Raw genomic sequence first — 22,142 nt, forward strand, 5'->3', positions numbered from 1 at the left:
GACCATGCAGCAGCTGAGGGAACATAAAACTCCCAGGTGTTTGTCATTCCAAAGGATAGATGATGTCTTTGTTAAATTCAATGAAAAAAATTATAATGAAGTCATATTTGGATTTTGTCAAAGGAGAGAGATAAGTAACTGTGTGTGAATTATATTAGATACAATTAAAGCATAATTTGACTAGAAAATCCTACACACAAGTTAAATGGAGAGGTATAACATGCTGTGTCTACACAGGTTGGGCATTTACCTGGTTGAAAGATTAAAATTGAATAGGCTATATTGAATGTTGAATGCTGCATGGTTAGTAGAGACTCACTACTGAAACAACCATCTCAAACTTTGTCAGAATTTTTAGAAAAGTCATGTTATCATTGGATTTATTAAAACAATGTATCTAATTTTACTGAGTTTTTCCCTTAAGTAATCAGTTTTGAATCTGGAACTGAATATCAAGTGAAGCTCTACATTCACTTTCTCTTTTCCTTTTTTTGACTGCTCTTGTTCTGTTTCCCACTTAGTGCCTATTTTTGTAATGTAAAGCCATTAGTGTGCAGGTTAAACTTTACTGAATGTTTTAACCTATTTAAAATAGCAGGAACGGATGCTGGATTTTTTCAAATGCTTTCTCTGCATCGATTGAGAGGACCATGTGGTTCTTCTCTCTTCTCATATTAATTTGTTCTATCACATTGATTGATTTGTGAATGTTGAACCATCCTTGTAGCCCAGGGATGAATCCCACTTGGTCATGGTGGATAATCTTTTTAATGTGCTGTTGGATCCTGTTTGCTAGGATCTTGTTGAGAATCTTAGCATCCATTATTCATCAGTGATATTGGTCTAAAATTCTCCTTTTTGGTAGGGTCTTTGCCTGGTTTGGGGATCAGGGTAATGCTGGCTTCATAGAAAGAGTCTGGAAGTTTTCCTTCTGCTTCAGTTTTTTGAAACATCTTCAGGAGAATAGGTGTTATTTTTTCTTTGAAAGTTTGGTAGAATTCCCCAGGGAATCCATCAGGTCCTGGATTCTTGTTTTTTGGCAGGTTTTTGATCATGGCTTCAATCTCGTTACTAGATATTGGTCTATTCAAGTTGTCAGTTTCTTCCTGGTTCAATTTTGGGAGTTTATAGTTTTCCAAGAATGCATCCATTTCATCTAGGTTGCTTAGCTTATTGGCTTATAACTGTTGATAATAACTTCTGATGATTGTTTCTACTTCCTTGGTGTTAGTTGTGATCTCTCCCTTTTCATTCATAATTTTATGAATTTGGGCTTTCTCTCTTTTCTTTTGGATTAGTGTGGCCAGTGGTTTATCGATCTTATTGATTCTTTCAAAAACCCAGCTTCTAGTTTCATTGATACGTTCTACTGTATCTCTGGTTTCTACCTCATTGATCTCAGCTCTAATCTTGATTATTTCCCTTCTTATGTGTAGAGTTGGTTTGATTTGTTGTTGATTCTCCAGTTCTTTAAGGTGTAGAGATACTGCTGTGCTCTGGATTTTTCAATTTTTTTGAGGGAGGCTTGGATGGCTATGTATTTCCCCCTTAGGACCGCCTTTGCTGTATCCCATAGGTTTTGGACCGAAGTGTCTTCATTCTCATTGGTTTCCATGAATTGTTTCAGTTCTTCTTTGATCTCCTGGTTGATCCAAGCATTCTTAAGCAAGGTGGTCTACCCAAAAGGGTTAGTATGAATTCATGTGACAAGCTGCTTGTTTAAAAAAATCCATTTATTCTAAAATTCTTTTTATTCATACTTTTTAAGGATCTTATATTTCTAAGTTGGATAAGTAACACATAGTTATTACAACAAATTAAAAATATACAAATTTGTATAAAGAGCTAATAAGTTTCTGCTTCACCTTCCTCTAATGCTGATAAATGTTGGTAGGAATCACCCATTCATACCAATATTATCTGTACTCATAAGAATATGTATATGAATATGAATGTACACATTGTATATGAATATATATTTTATATAAGTATATATATATGTCTCACATATGCTTAGTTGTATACATCTATATTCTTTCCTTATATAAATAGAAATTAGATTATACTGTATATTTGCTCTACATCTGCATTTTGTCTCTGAACAGTGATTTTAGGATATATCCCTAGGTTAAAACCTATACACTATGTATCATGTAATAACTCTTCATGCACCTCTTTTCTCTATTCTAACTTGTGTTTAACATTTCTTCATACAATACTATTGGCTGTCATTTGGTATTCTTTCTTTGAGAATGTTTAAGTTCATTCACATCAGCTCTCCACACTTCAAATAATTCTTTGATAATAAGCCAGTCCTTATAAACAAAGCAAGGGAAACAACATTAGCTATCTGTTTCAGTTGAGCTGAGTCACCCAGAATATGTGTACATATTGTTCTAGAAGATTTTAAAATCAAAATTTCAAATTTGTAAACCCATGAGAAATACTGATATATATCATTTAGTGGAATAATTTTACTAAATAGTCATAAGGCAGTCCCCTCATGTAGACTCTGTATTTCATTAGGCTACAAATCTAATAATATACTTCTGAAGGATCTGAGCTATCTTCTTGGCCTGCACACATTGATTTGGCTTCTGAAGTATAGAAGGCAACCAAGTTTCCCTCATGGGTATCCTTCCTTTCCAGCTCATCATTTTATGGACAAAATACTCTTTTATGGTACTGTGGCTCTAGAATCATTTCAGATTCTATAATTTGTTCCACCAAGTGTGACAGATACATCAGTCCTGACAAATACAGAAGACCCCCTAGGAATGACTGAGATGGTCCCAGGGAACAATGACACCTCTAGTTCCCTCATTCCAAGGTATTAAACCGTGGTTCAGACAGTTCGCAATTCCATGTGCTGAACTGTCGTATTTCAAATGCTTGTACTGAGAATTGTCTACCATCACTGAAATCATGAATCAGACCCCAGTAGCTATGGCTGATATGCTTATTGCTAGAATGCGACTATAGAAAGAAAATAACATTTAATTTATAGAGGCATGATAATGGCTGTTTCACACCATTTTCAGAATTATGAGTTGGCATGTTCAATAGTTTCTTGTCATTGTACTGAACACTTGAATTTTTTTTTTAACAGTTGAGATAAGGAATAGGAGCCCAGCATGCTGGTCAAATTGGTAAACAGGAATCATTAAAATTTGGGATAAATTCTAGAGATCTGCTGTATAACATAGTGCTTAAGGTTAACAATATGTTATTGAAAACTAAAATATGGTATTGAGCATTAAAATATTAAGAGGATACATCTCATGTTAAAGTGCTTTTAATACATATACAAAAAAAGGAAACAAAAAAGAACATAAAAATTCTGGAGGTGATAAATATCTTTGGTACCTTGATTGTGGTGATGGTATCATGGGTGTTTGCCTGTGTCTAAACTGACCAAAATATATAAATTCAATATGTGCAATTTTTCTATGTAAATTATACCTCTTTAAGCCTTAAAAAATCCAAGAGAGTCAGGATAACATTAGTCAAAATACTTGCAGTGTAGGAAATAAACAAGTAAACAGGTGCTAGCCTGATTTGCCTGACTCACACCTTTTAGATATTCTGATAATGTAATACCCACATCAGGGTGTCTGAAAACAGCCAAACAGATGTGGAGAATTATGTTATACATCCTACCTTATTCTGCCTCTGGCCTGAAGTTATGGTTTGCTATTAGCTCCAGAACTTTTGGGGAAAATGTAGAAAAGTATATGAAAAAGAATATTTTGACTCTCTTCCTATGGATAATAGTGGGTTTTTATTGAGGGATTCCTATATGTCTGGCCCAGTGCTAAGCTGGGTTGTATTCTTATTCCCATTTTATTTGTGAAGAAATGCGAGCACTAAATACTGTGTGTAGGTTTTCTCAGCTAATACGTGGTGTGCTCAAGATTTGTGCCCAGACCAACTTCCTTTAACCTCCACCAGATCTTGTTTCTTTTCTACTCAAAACGTGTCCAGCTCCGAAACTGCGGCTTTATAGGAAAGTAAATCCAGAATGGATCCGCTCGGTTTAGGTCACTTACAAATTCTCTTCCTTCTCTTCTTTGTCTCTTTCTCAAAACCTCCAAGCTTTGACTACAGTCATCTCTCACTCTGAATGTTGCAGAACTGCTGAGACAAAATTGTTAAAAGAGCTAAATTCCAATTAACTTTGCCATTGATTACTGTGTGACTCTGGAGGGGGGTTCTTTTTTGCAGGTTAATTAGGACCTTATAGTATATCTCAGAGATTGAAAATAAACACTGAAGGAAGTAACAAACCAGGATCCCTCTCACAGTTCATCTTTTACTCTTCTGTGCTTCAAATGAGAATAAAGAATGGCTATGGAAACATTGGGGGAGACATGGTGTTGATGAAGTTTTCTGTAGATGGGTCACTACATTTTCAATAGCCTTAGAAAGTACTGGTTCTCCAATACTATCACCAGGTTGAGGATTCATTCATCAGTTTTTCTAGAGCTCTGACTAGAAAGTGATGGCTTGAAAACATGGAGTAACCCCCAGAAGTTGAATAAATTATGATTTTCACTTAGGCATTTCAGTTTCTCAAAGGAACTTTATCACTTGAGAAAGCATTTACATTCCTGTGTCTCCATTTGAATTTTCTAGGGACATCAGTGAACCCAATGAAAAGAAATTAGCCTATGATTACAGTTGACTTGCAAATTACATCAGCATTCAAGTGATCGCTGGATCTGGTGTATATGATTTTTGAACAGCCAGGTGAACTCTTTCAAACAAAAGAAAATAACATCATTTGATGACTAGTTACCCCCTCTCCCAACATCACCCTTATAGAGTATGTATAAAGTTGTAATGTAATCAATCAAGAGTTCTTTGTTTTCGTCCTTTGGAGTATAACTGTTTAAGTTCCTTTTTGAATCTCTGTGACTATTTAGAAAACATTTCATGGGTAGTCTTTGAAAAATTAAACACCAAATTTGTAGTTAAATTATCTTAGCATCCTATACCAACTTCCACATCCACTGTTAACACCCACCCTTCCCTTGAGTGAAGCGTTAGTTCTGGTCTCCTCCTATCTGTGTCTACACAGGCTGGGTTCTGTCTTGCCTCTGGTTTTGCTTTTACTGAAATATTGTCTGAATGGGCTCTCTGTTCCCCTCTTTCTCTTCACATCTCTTGATATTTAAACCCAGCATATATTATCTTAATCCCAGAGACATGCTGCAATATTCTAGTGACGTTTCATGATGTTGAACACCTTTTCATGTACTTGTATACAGTATTGCTGTTTCTCTAGTATACGAGACAAATCAATTCTAATCATTGGAGGATCTTTGTTTAATTGTTAAGTACCTTCCATTCCTTGCAGCTTTTCTCTTCTATCATGTTTCCTTTATAGCACTCATCACAGCTTGTAAATTCTCCTACAACTGCTGCTACCAGTACTTATTATCATTATCATTATTATTATTTGAACTGCTTAACTGAAAGTTTTATAAAAGGCAGAAACTGTGTTTTGTTTTGCTTATTAATTTATCTTCAGAATAAAACACTGTGTTTAACATGAGAAAGAAGGGAAGAAGGAAGGGAGGGAGGGAGGGTGGCAGGAAAGAGGGCAGGAATGAAGGAAGGCAGGCAGACATCCAAATAACAAAGGATGCTAGGAAGGGAGGAGTAGATAAGGTTTAGACAGGATGTCATTTAGACAGGGACTAAATTAACTTTAGAAGAATAATTAGATACTCTTAATATTCAAGATCCAGTTTTAGAATCCTCCTTTAAAATTAAGATATATCTTCTTATACTAAATCAAGTTTATATATAACATAGTTGTCTTTGGAAATACTTGCTACATCACCAGATTGTGGACTTTCCATAAATGTGTCTTTTTTTTTTTCCTTGTGAGTCTTACCTTTCAATGTGAAATAAAGATTGGACTACCCACCAAAGAGTTGATGACAGTTAAATCAGACAGAATGATTATCACAGTAATGAAACTATTCACTGTCAATAATAATACAATAGAAAACTGGCAAAACTATATCAATGCCATTAATGTAAAGTTGAGAACTATAAAAGAAAAACACAATCCATTAAAAACAAAATTATTTTGAATTCTTTAAGGGGCATCAAGTGAGCTCTATGCAGAATATGACTAATTTACTTGGTGCATTTCAGAAATCAGGAAATGTGCTATTTAGTTGTGAATCCCAGAACTTTAAAGAGGTGTGGGAAATAAAGAATAGGTTACCAAATAAAGAACAGGTTATAATCTCATAGATTAAAGGATGGAACCAATAGGACCTATTTAGTTTGGAGGAAAAATCAGACTTAAGGACATGATAACATCGTACACACACTAATAACCGCCTCTTCCACAGTTTCTTTTCCTGTGTGACTTTTTGACTCTCACATCCCTTAAAGTAATACATTCTCTGAGCTCATATTTATGATAGACCAATGTAGTGAAATGGAAAATAAATCGTTTGGGCCTTAAAAAAATATACACACGCTCCCCCCTGCACACACAGAGACATACACATCCAGAGATCTTACCCAGACTTTTGCTTTGCTTTCTCTTCATTCCACTTATAATTATGCCTCTGTTTCTTCCTCTTTCTAGAAAGAAACAGTTTCATTTTTGTAAGCAAATTCCACTTCCTTCTCAGATTCTCTCTGCCCCTTGCTCAAATTTAGCTTCATAAGAACCCAGAAAATTGGGATACCTGGGTGGCACAGTTGGTTAAGCATCCAACTCTTGGATTCAATCAGGTCTTGATCTCAGGGTCATGAGTTTGGGATCCACACTCAGCTCAGAGTCTGCTGGAGATTCTCTCTCCCCTTCCTTCTTCCCATCCTGCTCGTGCATTCGCACTCCCTCTCTCTTTCAAAAAATAAACTTTTTAAAAACCCAGAAAATGGCCGGTATATTATTCTGTTTAATAGTTGCAAAGGCACAGTTAGTTGTAAATAATCAAAAATTAGTTATTTTTATCATTGTGATACATGAATACAATAAACAAAAACTCTCTTCAAAGTAATGTGAATTTCTTATTTGATTTAGCAAGTCACTGAACAGACTCTGGTCAAAGAGAAGACACTCTTACAAGGGCCACAAAGGAAGAGAATCAAGGGCTAATAGAACTCACCCAACTATTATAACCAATGTTCTATTTTTGTTAAGAGGGGAAAACTGAAGCCCAGAGACCAGGAAAGACTTCCTTGAGCATTATTAAAAAAACTGAGATCCAGTGTGGCAGCTATCTAGATTTCAAAGAATCGTGAAGCCTGTGATTATTGTATTTTTCAGAAAAGCAGTGGGTCCTCCAGAATCTGGCAAAGAAATCCTATAAAATTTTAAATTCTTCCTATGTCTCAGGAGTGAAATTTGATGTTCCAAAGTTGACTGGGAAGATTTCATGATAGCTTGTTTCAGGGTGGACTGTTTTTACAGAATTTATCTTTTGAATACAATTTTTCAGTACGTGAAACTGAATGTCATCATTGTTTTGAAAATATCCTTGATTTTTGCTGAACAGTCACAATCACACACCTGTGGTTGTACCGTAAAATATAAATAAGAAATTATTTTGGTTCATTTGCCAGAATGGGGAACCCTAGTCTTTTTTGAGTTAGAAGGAACTTTAGTGATCATCTAGTCCAAACTTCTCATTTTACAGATAGAGAATTGAGTCTGATATAAGTTAAGTGATTCTTTCCTGTGAGCAGCTTGTTAACATTAGCTCTGAGACTGAAACACAGACAGTTGGGCTCCCAGGCCAGTATTTTTTCTACTCTGCAATGTTGCCTTTAGTGTGGTTTTAAAATAGCAGCATTTTCACCATACTTCATGTTCTCCCACCATTCTTCCTCATTTTTTTTTTTTGCACAGGGCAACTTGATTTTAGAAGTAGGAAAAGGAAATACATCTTTGTGTCTGGCTCATTTTCTTTGTCCCTTGGTCCCTCTCTTCTCTATCTCTGTCTCTCTTTGTATCTCTATCTCTGTCCCTTTCTCTCTCTTAATGGCACTTTGGAGAGGGTAGGCTATTAGAGCATACATTATGCAGTCGCATTCCCTTTACATAGAGAAAGAAATGGGCAAAGTGAAAAATGTTCCTCTCTGAATGTTGAACCTTCCATAGGCCATTTCCATAGTCTCAGCAATGTCCTATATGGGGCCTCAGGGATGTGTAAGCAAATCCAAGAGTAGTCAGCTCATTCTAGTTTTAGCAAACACTTTTCATTAATTCTTTGTGGAAAAACCACTTCCCCAAAGTGGAAAAAAAAATGTGCCTAGGCAACTAGATGTTTTAAGCACGAAAAGGAAATGTCTCCTCATAGCTCTGGCTCATTTTCTTCGTCCCTCTGTAGTGTCTGTTTATCTTTCCTCTCATGTCTTTGTCCCCCATTCAGTCTCTCTCTCTCTCTGTCTCTCTCTCTCTCTCTCACACACACACACACACACACACACACACACGACTTCATTATGGATATGTGTGAATAATGATATCTTGTTATGCATGGCTTTAGGAGTCTGATACAAAAAATATATGATTCCCTTTGTTCATTTAATCCCTCCCTTTGACTTGGGTGTGTAACATTTTTTTAAAAAGCAGAAATTTATAAAGGGAGAATAAGGTACAGATCCTGCCTTCAGAGTATTGACTGAACTGGGGAGATGGGCATGCTCAAAGATATAAACAGCTAACCATTTTAGGTCACATAAAATGCAACTTATGAGAAAAGCATATACATACATGTAGATGCCACAGAAGATGAAATTCAGGAGGATTTCACTGAGGAGATGCCATTAGAACTCAGCCTTAAAAGATGAGAAGGATTTAACAAAGTTTAGAACACAGGGAACCTTTGGCAGAAGGAACAGAGACACAGTGATGAAAGTCAAGGTCATTTTCAGGAATGCAAAGGGCTTTCTGTGGTTTTGTTAGAGGGGAGGAACAGCAATGCCTTTGTAATGGGACAGTAGATTGGAGTATTCGGCTGAGAGCTTTGGCAGCCACGCTAAGTAGTGAAAGGAGCCAAAGGAGGGGAAAATGTACCTTTTCTTATATATCTCTTTATCTTATTCACATACCTTTTGAGGAAGAAATTTATTCAATATTAATCTAATAAATTACAATAAGACCAAATGATAAAATGTATAGGCAGTCATGTTTCAGCACACTTTATGGAATAACTTCCTCATAGTTCTTCTCCTTAGTAGTTCGAGCGTAACAAAGCAGTGAGTTGAAACCCTCCCAGCCAAAATTGACTCACCATCTGTTAAGGTTGCCTAGATGGAGATTCTACATTTGATAGCTGGTTAGATTCATTAGCCACTTTGTTCCATTCTATTCTAAGATACAGGAATCAGTGTACTATTATACCTTCTTACAGTTGGATTCTCCATTTCTTTTTTCCAATTAGGCTTATTCCTAAAATGGTTTATGAAGGGGCCTTTGGCAGTGGTATGGAGATAGGTAAGAGAGAAGAGGGAAAGACTCCAGGAAGCTAAGCTCACAATTTAAGGCTCATTGCCTAAGGCTTCCTGAAGTGTTTCATCTAGAAAGAGACAGTTTAACCCTCCTTATGGGGTTTGCTTTTATTCTGCAGCAATAATATGTTGGTGGAGACATGCTTCAGTGCATAATTAAAGAACCCATTTCAATTACAGTTTATCCACTGCTGCTCAAGATACCGCAGATACTTGGGTCTACTGCTGTTATCCATTCCCAATTAATGTCTGCCTTAGATTTATTTCAATATGCTCTGTTATAAAACTTGATTGTTGTTGATCCCACCTTCCCACTTAATTTCAAGCAGGCTTCTTGATGACCTGGCAAAACCAACGAAAAGCTAAATAAAAATATCTTTAGACTGTAGTATAATGCTGCAGGTTTTTTTTTATGTTAGTCAAGTCATATTGATGCCACAATTTTCATATAATAGCGCAAGAGACATTCTTCTTTGGGTCCTTTTCTTTGATTCTGAATACCTAAATAAGACCAATGGAATAAGCTGAAAAATCGAAGGAGCTTTGACCCCCCAAAAGTGCCAGCTTCAGGTCTGGATCAGAGACACCAGTAAATTTTGTATTCAAGAGTGATAAGGTGATTTGGGCAGGTGATTGCTGATATGAGGGAGAAACTATAGTTTTTGAAGTATTCTATCCATTTATTGGGATTGAATTAGGATCAAAAACATAAATTTCATCCCTCTGGGGTTAAGGATCCTATTTAAGAATAAGAAAGTTATGCTAAGTGAAATAAGTCAGAGAAAGACAAATAATGTATGATCTCACTTATATGTGGAATCTAGAAAACAAGACAAAGGAACAAAGCAAACAAAACCAAAACTCACAGATATGGAGAAAGCAGTGGTGGTTGCAGAAGGAGGGGGTTAGAGGGGATGGATGAAATGGGTGATGGGGGTCAGGAAGCACAGACTTCCAGCTGTGAAATGAAGAGGTCATAGGGATATGGTGTGCCACATGGTAACTATGGTCCTTGGTGTTGTGAACTTCGTATCCTGACAGTATCTACACTTATTATGGTGATCATTTCACAGTGTATACATGTGCTGAATCATTGTGTCATACACCTGGAACTGATATAGCATACTTTACCTCAATAAAAAAAGAAAGAAAAAAATATGGGTCTTGGTTTATCTGCCTAAGAGCTATAGGAGAGAGAGTATATCCTTCTGTGGTTTACCTTTCATGGTGAAGTATATCTAAGGATTAGTTATTGTGGGAATTTACCTGCTCAAGATAGATGCCTGGATGGCTATCTAAGTAAGAAAGCTTATTTTGCAGTCCCCCATCCTGTGTCTGATACTTTCGTGCTACACTTGCCGAAAAGAAACTACTGCTTCCTGTGGCTGTAAGTCCCAGGAACAGTTTTTCTCTATTTTTCCCAAACCATTTCAAAGAGTCTACTTCAGTTATTTCATAAGTACCATTACAATGAGCATATAGCCACATTGGATTTTATTCTGTGACTACAAAGACCTTCAGTTTAAGGAATTAACAGTGCTCACACTTTCCAGCTAGGGTTCCTTTGTGGCAGAGGGAGAACTGCTTTACTTGGGAAGATTAGTCTACTGCTCCAAACGTCAGGTATCAATAAAATTCTTACTTATATTTGCCTGTCTTAACTTTTCCAGGGTTGCTTGACACTAGACTCCTAGTTCCTATCCCTTAATTATGCAAATACGCATTTGAAAATGTTTTAGATAGTTTTTAAGTATAAGTCAAGCAGAGAAAGACAACTATCATATGATCTCCCTGATATGAGGAAGTGGTGATACAACATGGAGGCTTAAGTGGGTAGAAGAAGAATAAATGAAACAAGATGGGATTGGGAGGGAGACAAACCATAAGTGACTCTTAATCTCACAAAACAAACTGAGGGTTGCCGGGGGGAGGGGGTTTGGGAGAAGGGGGTGGGATTATGGACATTGGGGAGGGTATGTGATTTGGTGAGTGCTGTGAAGTGTGTAAACCTGTTGATTCACAGACCTGTACCCCTGGGGATAAAAATATATGTTTATCAAAAATAAAAAATTTAAAAAAAAAACTAGGATTAATTCATGGAGCACTGGGTGTGTTGCATAAACAATAAATATTGAAACAATGAAAAAAATAAAAGTAAAAAAAAAACAAAAACAAAACCAAAAAAAAGAAAAAAAAAACCCTAGGATTTAAATGTCAGTAGATCCTAAATATCAATATTGAAGAGTTTGGAAGGAACTTATCTTCTATATGTTCATTCATTCCATCCATTCTGGGTATTTGCTATGTGCCAGGAAAAAAATTATTCTTGAAATTCATGCTCATGTACTTGACATCATGCAAAATAGGTCGGTCTTTCTTTTGATTTTCAAAATTATTCATTTAAAAATTAACCTACATTAGGGGCGCCTGGGTGGCTCAGTGGGTTAAGCCGCTGCCTTCGGCTCAGGTCATGATCTCAGGGTCCTGGGATCGAGTCCCGCATCGGGCTCTCTGCTCAGCAGGGAGCCTACTTCCCTCTCTCTCTCTGCCTGCCTCTCTGACTACTTGTGATTTCTCTCTGTCAAATAAATAAATAAAATAAATAAATAAAAAATTAAAAAAAATTAACCTACATTAAAACAAAATTATATCATTATGATTATATTCTAATCCTATGGCAGGAGGTCAATCTTGTTATTTTTCCCTTATGTGAAATATATAACTGAAATAAAAATTACATCTAAGATCCCAAGAGGCATTTTGCTATAGGAATGCATATCCATAAATTATAGGGTTGTTTCTTCATCAGCTTTCATATTATCCAGTTTCTGTCTCTTCATGATAATAGGGATGGGTAATAAACATAGAAAGAAATGTAAATGACCACTTTAAGAAATTTCATTATGTGTTTATGTGTCAAACCTACACTTTTAAAAATATTTTTCCATTTGAAAAGAATTATCACCCATTGTATGATCAAGGCAGCATAAGGCAATATAGACAAAAGCTGTACACACTATTCATATTATTCACATGAAGATGAACATTGTGGGTATGTTTTATTACACTATTTTACCAGGATGCCAGAAAACTCAGTGTGTTTTTATTCGGGCTAATTTAGAGAAACTTACCTAATCTGTACTGCATCTAGTGGACACAAAGGTTTTAAAAAGTAGTTGGAAAAAGCCCAGGTGCTGAGGCATTTTTAGTAGGCTCAAAAACATCTAATTATCTTTGACGTTTTTTGATACTATTGATTCTAACAGATTTTCTCTTTTAAAAAATCATTCCTTGTAGAATATAAGATTTGCCCTTATAGTAATAATAACCCATTCTCATATGAGTAATACAATTGCACATTTAGTAGGGTTAATTGTACATTTTAATACAGCAGCCAATTCAAAGCTCTAATTTATTAACAGTATTAGAATTATTTTAAATTAAGCACAGGTAACATTGATTTAGATAAATGGCATATGTGGTAGTTAAATTTTATTTTCAATTGTGTAGTAATTCTGGAACTTAGGCACTATGGTTGGTAAAATTTGTATTCGCTTATTATAATGGATTTTTACTCACTTGGCATAAAGAGAAAACAGAATTTTCTGTAGACAAAGTAACTCCTTAGAAGCCTGTTTTAGGCTCATAGGATATTTGGTTTAAGCAGGAAAAAATGCACATGTCATATTCAAGTTTGAAAATGACTAGTCACTTCTGGTACTATACTGAAATATAAACATAATCAAGATTGTAAAGATATTTTTGGACCCACGCATTTCTTTTATTAAAATGTATAATTTCCTGTGATATACTCCTTTTTTTACATGTTTTTTTAAATTTTTTAAGTTTTTATTTTCATTCCATTTAGTTAACTTAGAGTGTTGTATTAATTTCAGATGTACGGTATAGTAATTCAGCACTTCATACATCACCCTGTGCTCATCATGACAAGTGCACTCCTTAATCACCATCACCTATTTGATGTGTTTCTTTTTTTTCATACTGTAATGATTTTAATTGAAAATAGAAATGCTTTTCTTTTATTAAGAAACTAGCAGAATCTGATTTGGGTAAACACACTTAACTAGAAAAGTAATTAACCGTTGGAAGGAGATTATAATTTATAGAGAAATGTGGTATATTGCCAATTCATGTCAAGGTACCGAGTATAGCTCAGAATGAGTGAACAGCATTTTGTTAGTGGTGGGTTATATTGTAAGGAATCCCTTCCTAAGAATACAAGCATTTATATAAAGGATGTTTGCTTCCTAAAAATGTGAGTGTTGCCCAAGTACAGAATCTCACCCGATTATTCCAGTGATTACCAAAGCCCAACACCTTCCATTTTACAGCTCATTCAAGCAGCATTTTGGGATCTTTAGGCTAGAATATGTAAAGAGCTGTGAAAACTCTTAGTGGTATCTGATGTGAACTGTGGATCACTTTGACCCTTCACTCCTACCTCTGAATCTTGTATATATTCCCACTGCTCTGGTGGATTGTATATGTCTGAAATGTATGTTTGTGAGGAGAGGGAGGGTAACTTATAGAAAAGAAAATGGAGAATCCGAAGGGATAAGGAATTAATGTATCGCTTCCAGTCTTTTGTTTTAACTGGGAATCAGAAAGTTTTATCCTGTCAAGCCAGTCAAACCATTTCCATTTGGAAATTATATATGTACTAGCATATATCCCTACATGCTTCTTTAAGCCTGTTTCCTTGGAGTTATGGTTGGGCATGCATACCGATTTATCTCATCTTTTGTCTACAATAGGCAAAAAAAGAACAAAAAAACAGTTCTGAAAACTTTCTATATTTATTTCCAGTAAGGGTAAGAATTTTAAAAATATGGACAAGAGTCAGTGGAAATATTTTCCATCGTGAAAATTCAAAGTGAATGTTTGCTGTTTGTCTCAAGTCCCAGTTAAATCCGATTTTGAGATCCCTTCACCACCAGTCATCTGCTTCCCTCACCCTAATTTGAGCTTTCCTCCTGCTGTGGTTAACTCATTCTAACACCTCTGTAGTCCAAACAATGTCAGTGCCTTTTATTCCCTTCCTTGTTATTCTTGTGCTCAGGTAGTTCATGGATCACTCTTTCTTTTCTTGATCACTCCAGACCTTAGGTAGTTTCGTGTGTGTGTGTGTGTGTGTGTGTGTTTTCTAAAATGCCTACATTTCACCCCAAAAAATTTTTTGTACAATACTGCCTGAGACCTCCATCAGCCTCTGTCCATGTGGCTTCCCTACATTCAAGGACTACTTTTACATATCTAAAGATTTCAAATCTTGAAGATAAATCTCAATGGTCATTCAGTTTTGTTCTCATTCTACCAATATTTGTTGTGTAGTTCTGTGCCATGTTTTGTTGTACGCATTGGGTATACTGCCATGCCCAAAACAATGTCCCTTTCTTGTGGAATTTACATTTTAGCAGGGGAGGCAAAATTAAGCAAACAAAGACATGATGAAATATAAGATAACAATGCTTTAAGAAATCATTGGGGTAGAGGAGAATGGAAGTGGTATTTTAGACAGAGTGGTTAGGGAAGGACGCTGAGAGTGTGACATGAAGCAGAGATATAATGAAGTAAAGAAACAGGCTAGTAGCTAGAGAAAGCAAACTGGGATGATGGAACCTGTAAAGACCAAGGCCCTGAGATGGGAGCATGCTCTTCCAAGAATAGCAAGGAGACCATGCTCCCTGCCCTAACTTGAGCATTGGTTGGTATGATATGATAAATGAAAAGGAACCTTATGATAACAAATAAAATCTGTCTTGAGGAGGGAAAAAGCATACATGACAGCAGAAGCCTCAGTATGAAAAGGCACAGTTCAAACATTTGTTCTTGTATTTAGTTTGCTGTGTGATTTTGGGCAACATGTTAGATTTTGCTAAACCTCATCTGCCTCATTTGGAAAATGAGCATAATGACATCTCTCTCATTGATTTATTGTGAGGAATACATATGAGATGTCTGGCATTCGATCATACACTTAATAAATGATAGTTGTGTCAACTATTCATTATTATTTTATTATTATTTACATGCAGAGACATGTTCATAAGATAAATGAAGCAGAAACTGAAGATGTTCTTAGGAGCTGGGCCCACTCAATTCAATGTATTTGTTTTGATACAATCACCAAATGTGTGAGGATACCAGTAATTAAATTTCAATACTTTCTTCCATTTTACATGTTTCTATAAACTGATAAAATAACAGAATGTAAATGAGCAAATTGCATACTCGGTCTTCACCACAGATACGTAAAATTATTTCTAAAATTAGCCCTTGGCCTTCCAATTTCTTATTGTCATACTCCATGGAAATGCATAATCTAAAGGTCAGCAAAACTGCCTAATATAGGTTCTTAGTGACTACCTCCTGTCTGTCCTCCAGAGATAGTGGATTATAAAGTACCAGTTGATTAACAATCTGTATTCACTAACCACATGCAAGGGACAAAGAACAGAATGGCCCACAAAGTATCACAAAACTAAAGCACATTCCAAATGAAATGTATTTATTTTTTTCCAGATAATGTTTACTAGAATATTTCCAGTATCTGTAAAGATTTTAGGAACGTCTCAATACTTACATACCTATATATTTTAAATTCAATCACACATCATTTCTAAGCCTAAATCTTCTTAGCTCTAATAATAAGATATAAATCTATCTTGCAAAGTGTTTCTTAAGGTAAGAGAAAAAATATATTTCACTCAAGGTAAAAATCTCTCTATCTATCTATCTCATCTACCTATCATCTATCTATATGCCTGCATCCATGTATCAACCCATCTATCTATGTAGATTACCATTCGCCAAATCATAGTAAATGTTAGTAGTAGAAAAATTAACACTATTAGAAAGAAAGAATATTTAGGAAGAAAAATTTCCTGAAGTATAAGGTCAGTTATTTCTCTCTTATTTTTGGCATATGAAGCCTAAAATTCTCAGCTCTAATAATGTGATAACTAAGAGTGTTATTACTAGAGAGCTTAATGTTTGGGAATTTGTGTGGTCTTACAAATATATGAACCCTAAGCATTTCAGTATGCCAGCTATTGATTAAACAAGCGCTATCTTACGGGCTCATTTTTCTCAGTACGTAAAAAACAAAGATTGGAGTCATTATGATAATTGTAGTAGATGGGCACTAGGGAATTATGCAAAATAATTTGTAAATTTAATATGAAACCAAAACATCTGTTCAAGTCAATTTCCCACAGGTAGTGTGGCAGAGAGTATGACTTACAGACCAAGGAAGAGAACGGTTCTTCTTCCACAGGGAAAGATACTGACTACAGCAAACATAATTTTTCTTCTTTATCTAAATGTTATTTAAAAGAATAACTTCTGCCATTAAATCTACCTTTCTTGCCTCTTTTATCAACACTGCTTTTCTTTTCACCTCTTGCATCAAACCCCAAGCACTGGGATTTTGTTTTGGCTTCTTGCACTAACATAACTAAAATGAGAATATCAATAATAGGGAACTCTTCAAAGAACTTAGCTGGGTTTTTTTGGGGTTTTTTTGTATTTTTTTTTTGTTTTGTTTTTTTTACTTATTTTTTCCTTTATTTATTCTTTTAAAAGAAAGACTTAAAATTTAAGGTCCAAAAAGACAGAATGCAATTGTATCTGCCATTTCTTCTTTCAGATAAATACACTCAATAATTACTGAACTTTTAATGTACAAAACAAAATGAAACAAAACTCTCCACAAAGAGACTTGTCAATGTTTTGCTTCTGTGTGAGATGTGTAATAAGTGTGGGAATGTTAATGGAATCCATGCTCTTGCAGCAATGTCAAGGTTTAAAGTGACAGGAAAGTCATCACTTTCTACCCATTCTGTTATATTAGTCCTAAGTGGCCAACTAACATCATATCTGATGCTGGTTTCCAAGGAATAAATGTAGATAAACATTCTCCTAGGTATGCTGCTATTTATCAGTAAAAGATTCTATTCATTTAATTCTCATTTAGGTAAATTATTCCATCATTAGTGGGAGAAATGACCCACAGGACTTTTATTATCCACCCTAGAGTATACAACATTTACTGTTTGCGGGTGGACAGCTTCCATTTATTTCACTTGCCTCTTCTGCAGCATGAACAGAGACAAGTTTTTTAAAGATTTTGCTTATTTATTTCAGAGATAGAGAGAGCAAGCATGAGCAAAAGGGAGGGGCAGAGGGAGAAGCAGACTCCCTGCTGAGCAGGGAGCCTGATGTGGGGCTTGATCCCAGGACCCTGGGATCATGACCTGAGTTGAAGGCAGAAGTCTAACCAACTGAGCCACCCAGGCACCCAGATCATTTCTCCTTTTTAACATTAAAGTAAAACACAGAGTAGGTGCAGTTTGAACAAAACAGCTGGCAAAATGAAAATGGCAAAAATAGGTGGGGTGAGTAGGCCCATTTCCAATTACATATCAATACGCCTACGTTCAAACATCCTGTCCAAGTCACTGCATGTTTATTAAATATGAACACAAAAAGATTAAAGAATACCATTTGTATTTTAAAGCAGATTAGCATTGAAATAATAGGAATAATAATAATAACAGTAACAATAATAATATTAGTAAAAGAAGTCTAAGGCTTTTTAGTTTTGGGTGTTTTTTTATTGGTTTGCTTTAAGTAGGCTGCTAACTTGCTGTGTGACTTCAGGCAAAGTATTAAACACCTTGGTCCTCAGCCACCTCTTATTGAAAGAAAAAGGCTTAATTTAAATTTCTCAGGACCACCAATTTTTTTCTTTACTGTATTCGCCATGCATAGTAGCCACCTGACTGTTTATTGACCTGACCCTTAAGTAACTTTGGAACTATACCCATGTCCCTTTATGTGCTTCTTTGGTGTTGAAAACTCAGTATTAAGCACAATTTTTGCTTAATTGCCCCTTTGATCATTTTTAGATTTTTCTGTTCTTTTCTTTTAGAGAGAGAGAGAGAGAGAGACAGGCAGGAGGGGCAGAGGGGGATGAAGAGAGATACTCTTAAGCAGGCTCCATGGCTAGATCACCCTACCCTGAGGTCATGTCCTGAGCCAAAATCAAGAATCAGATGTTTAATCAACTGAGCCACCCAGGCACTCCTTTAGATTCTTAATATTTGTTTCCTGAATTCTATCCAAATTCACAAAGTGAATTAATATGTTACTTAGCAAGAACTTTAATGTAGGCATTTCACAGGAAGCCTACTCATCCAGTCTGCTAAAATTTTCTACCTGTGAGAAGGTCAGATTATTGCCCCCTAACTTGCTTAAGAGTTTTGTTATTAAGTTGTTAACATTTGTATTAGAACAATGAAAATATAAAGCAACATTTTCTAGAAAAAAAATTAATCTCTTTCAAAATTCCTATCAGTGGTAGGTAAACATAGAAGTCTGATATAGTGATTAAAAATACAAGGGCTTTAGGCACACCACCTAGGTAAAAGTCCTGGATTATTATATTGCTATCAGTATGACTTAGGGATAGTCAATATATTTAAACCTCAATTATTTTTCCTCTAAAATGGATCTAATAGTAATCCCTCCTGATAATCACCAAATTATTTTGATGGTTAGCTAGTTCAGTGTATATAGCACACTTAGCACAGTGTCTGACATCCACTAAATGTCTTTATATATGATTTTACTATTAGAATAATTTACAGAAGAGAAACTATCCCACGTTAAATCAACTAAAATAAAATGCTTTTACATTTGTTCATTTCAAAGGGAAATATGCAGATATTTCATTCACCTCCTAGGTACCTTTTAGAGTGGGGCATTGCATGGTTAGTTTGTATAAAGGTTCAGTGAATTTTCTCATAATGACTTTTTATTGAACATATGGAAACCATTAGGCATTAGCAAGAGTCACTATCCACTGAGCTGTATCCAGAGGCTGACAGTTATGTCTATCTCTTACAAAAATAAACACATGAATAAATGTACTAAAAAATATATTATCTGTCATTTTCATCTCTAAGGGCATTTCAACAAACAGTATCTGCATGTTAAATATACCCATTCTAGTCTTCTTATGAGAAATTTCTTTTTTCCTCTAGAATGTACTATAACACATCTATGGGGAAAATATAGTAATCTGAGACCAGTACCTTTCATTTTATATTTTAAAGATTGTGCTGTATCAATTTATTTCCTTGTATAGCCATAGGCAACCTCTAAAATATTTAAACTTCTTAAATGTCACATATTTCAGTTAATATTGAGATTAAATAGTTGGTTTTGGCAAAAATGATGATAAAAAATAATGTACATATTCTCATTCTCTCTTTTTAATGCAATATTTATAATATATGCTAATTATATATTATATAATTTTTTATTATGAGGACAATTATAGTTTCTACTCAATTTTATAAGTATATATAATTAGCATGCACTCTATTAACCATTGACCTATTTAGAAATTAGATATTATAGATATATAAAATTCTTTACAAATAATTAAATCATTTCTTATTAATTAAATGATGTGTTCTATACCAATAAATCACTAGTGGAAATATTTTTATATCATAAGATAATTAAGTCTATAATTAAATTTAACAAGTTAGATTGTTAAAATAAGCACTTAAAATAAGTAGTGTATAGCAATTAAGATCATAGACATTGAAACAGATTTGGGTTTCTAATTCCTGGTTCCAATACCTACCATCATTGTGACATTTTGCCAATTACTTCAGTTATCTATGACTATATTTTTTAATTTTCAAAAAGGGAATGTTAATATATTTGCCACAAAATTATCACAAGGATCAATCAAGATAATGGATGTAAGCATTTAGCACATTGCTTGACATGTAGCCAAAACCCAACAAATAGTGGCCCTATACTATTATTATTATTATTAATTGTGTGCATGTGTGTGTGTGTATGTTTCCCTAGGTAGAATTAAGACTGGCTCCAACCATAGGCTTTTTGAAATTCTCCTATCACCACCACCCCCCAGCCACAGAGATTAGATATTAACAGTTAGGCACTGTAATATGTTCATTTTAGTTATAAATTATTTTATCAAGATTATTAGCTTAACTGTATCTAATGTAAAGACAGTGTGATTTGAAAGTTTAAGAAACTAGAGACCTATCATAATAATGAAATACATATTTAAAGCATGTAAATGATGAGACAATGATGGATGTAGTATATGTATATGATATCCATCATTTGACAATAGAGATGATGCTCAAGGACAGACAAAATGTATCAGTTTGTGGAAGATGTGCTGCACTTAGGGGTGATGTACAGGACAGGAGGAAAACCAAGAAAATGCCAAAAAGTCAAAGATCAAAAACTCAAAACTTTGAATATGTAGCTAGAAGAGAAACAACAGTACAGGATGCCAAATAGCCCAACAGTAACTCAGGAGAAGGCAGAGAGCTGTTCTTCAAGGATTTGGAGAACCATGTGGCTGATGTCACTCAGGTTTTAAGCCACAGATGCCTCATGGGCTCTGGGCCGATTTGAATCTGCACCACCTGGCAGTAAGTGGGGAAGTCCATGATTGCCAGGGCATCCCTTCCAATACTGTGGAGATCACTAGGAAAGGGGGAGAGACCTGCCTTGACAGATTTTCATCGTGGGCGAAACTGGTCTATTTTGAGAAAAGATGTTCAATAGAACATATGTCATCAAGGAAGAGAAGATTATGCTAGTTCTAAAGCTCGAAAGGACTGACTTACACTCTAATTTGGGGGAAATGCTTCCAGAGAAAGGAAACTTAATCTCTTCTTAGTCATTCTTTTGAACAGATGGATTGTATCCCTTTTTACTTGAGTATAGAAAACTTGACCATGTCCATCCCTGGTTTTCTACATCAGTTTCAGTTTAGGATTGTTCTTCCTCTTCTCCTTCCCGTGCCAACATCCATGTTCCCAAGTGTCCATGAAGCATGTGTGGTCCTCAGAGAATATGTTCATATACACTGTTATCTTCTGGATGCACGACCTTATCTGTACCTTGGTTCTGGATGTTTTTATTCTTAGGCATCTGCTGATGTCTCCACTTCCCAGTTTAATTTAAGACCACATGGTTCATGCTCCTTTTCACTGACTAGCTCATGACTAGCTCTCTTTGCCAACTCCCTCACTCTTCAGGGACAAGAAAATTCTGGTCACTGTCTTCCTGTACTCCAGGGCCTCAAGAGATTTGGTGAGGCTGCCTTTGCTCCTCCTTCCCATGAAATACTGCCACATCAGGGCCTCTCCTCAGAAACCCACTGGCATCTCATTTTCTTGCTTCCCCTCCTACTCTCTTTTTCCTGCCTTTCCCACAGAGTTCTTATCTTTACTGTGATGGGGAAAACTCGTTCTTAAAATCTTTTGTTGCCAAATATTTCTCTGTCTTTCAGTTAAACTGAAACATTTTTTGTAAACAAGAAAAGGCCCAATTTTTAAGGAAATTAATTCCTTCTTCCACAGGGCAAACACCTCTTTGGAGCCAAAGGTCTTGTGATCGCACGAGAGAAGTGTCTCAAGGAATAAGGAGTGGAGAGAGATAGAAAAGAGAAATAAGACATTGCCCCATTCCCCAATAGGATCAGAATCTGGTGGGAAGGGGAAACATATATGCCCCCCCCCCACGGTATATATATGCCCCAGGAAGTTGCATGCTAAATAACTGAGTTATGA

The 22,142-nt window shown here is 35.5% G+C and overlaps 1 protein-coding gene across 1 annotated transcript in view; it reads left to right on the forward strand.

Annotated features, from left to right (window-relative positions):
* The window catches only part of DMD (dystrophin), a 1,970,015-nt gene that overhangs the window by 1,056,107 nt on the left and 891,766 nt on the right, over window positions 1-22,142 (forward strand). The window lies entirely within an intron of this gene.

The sequence above is a fragment of the Mustela nigripes genome, chromosome X, assembly GCF_022355385.1.
Source record: "Mustela nigripes isolate SB6536 chromosome X, MUSNIG.SB6536, whole genome shotgun sequence".
In the NCBI taxonomy this organism is placed as follows: domain Eukaryota; kingdom Metazoa; phylum Chordata; class Mammalia; order Carnivora; family Mustelidae; genus Mustela; species Mustela nigripes.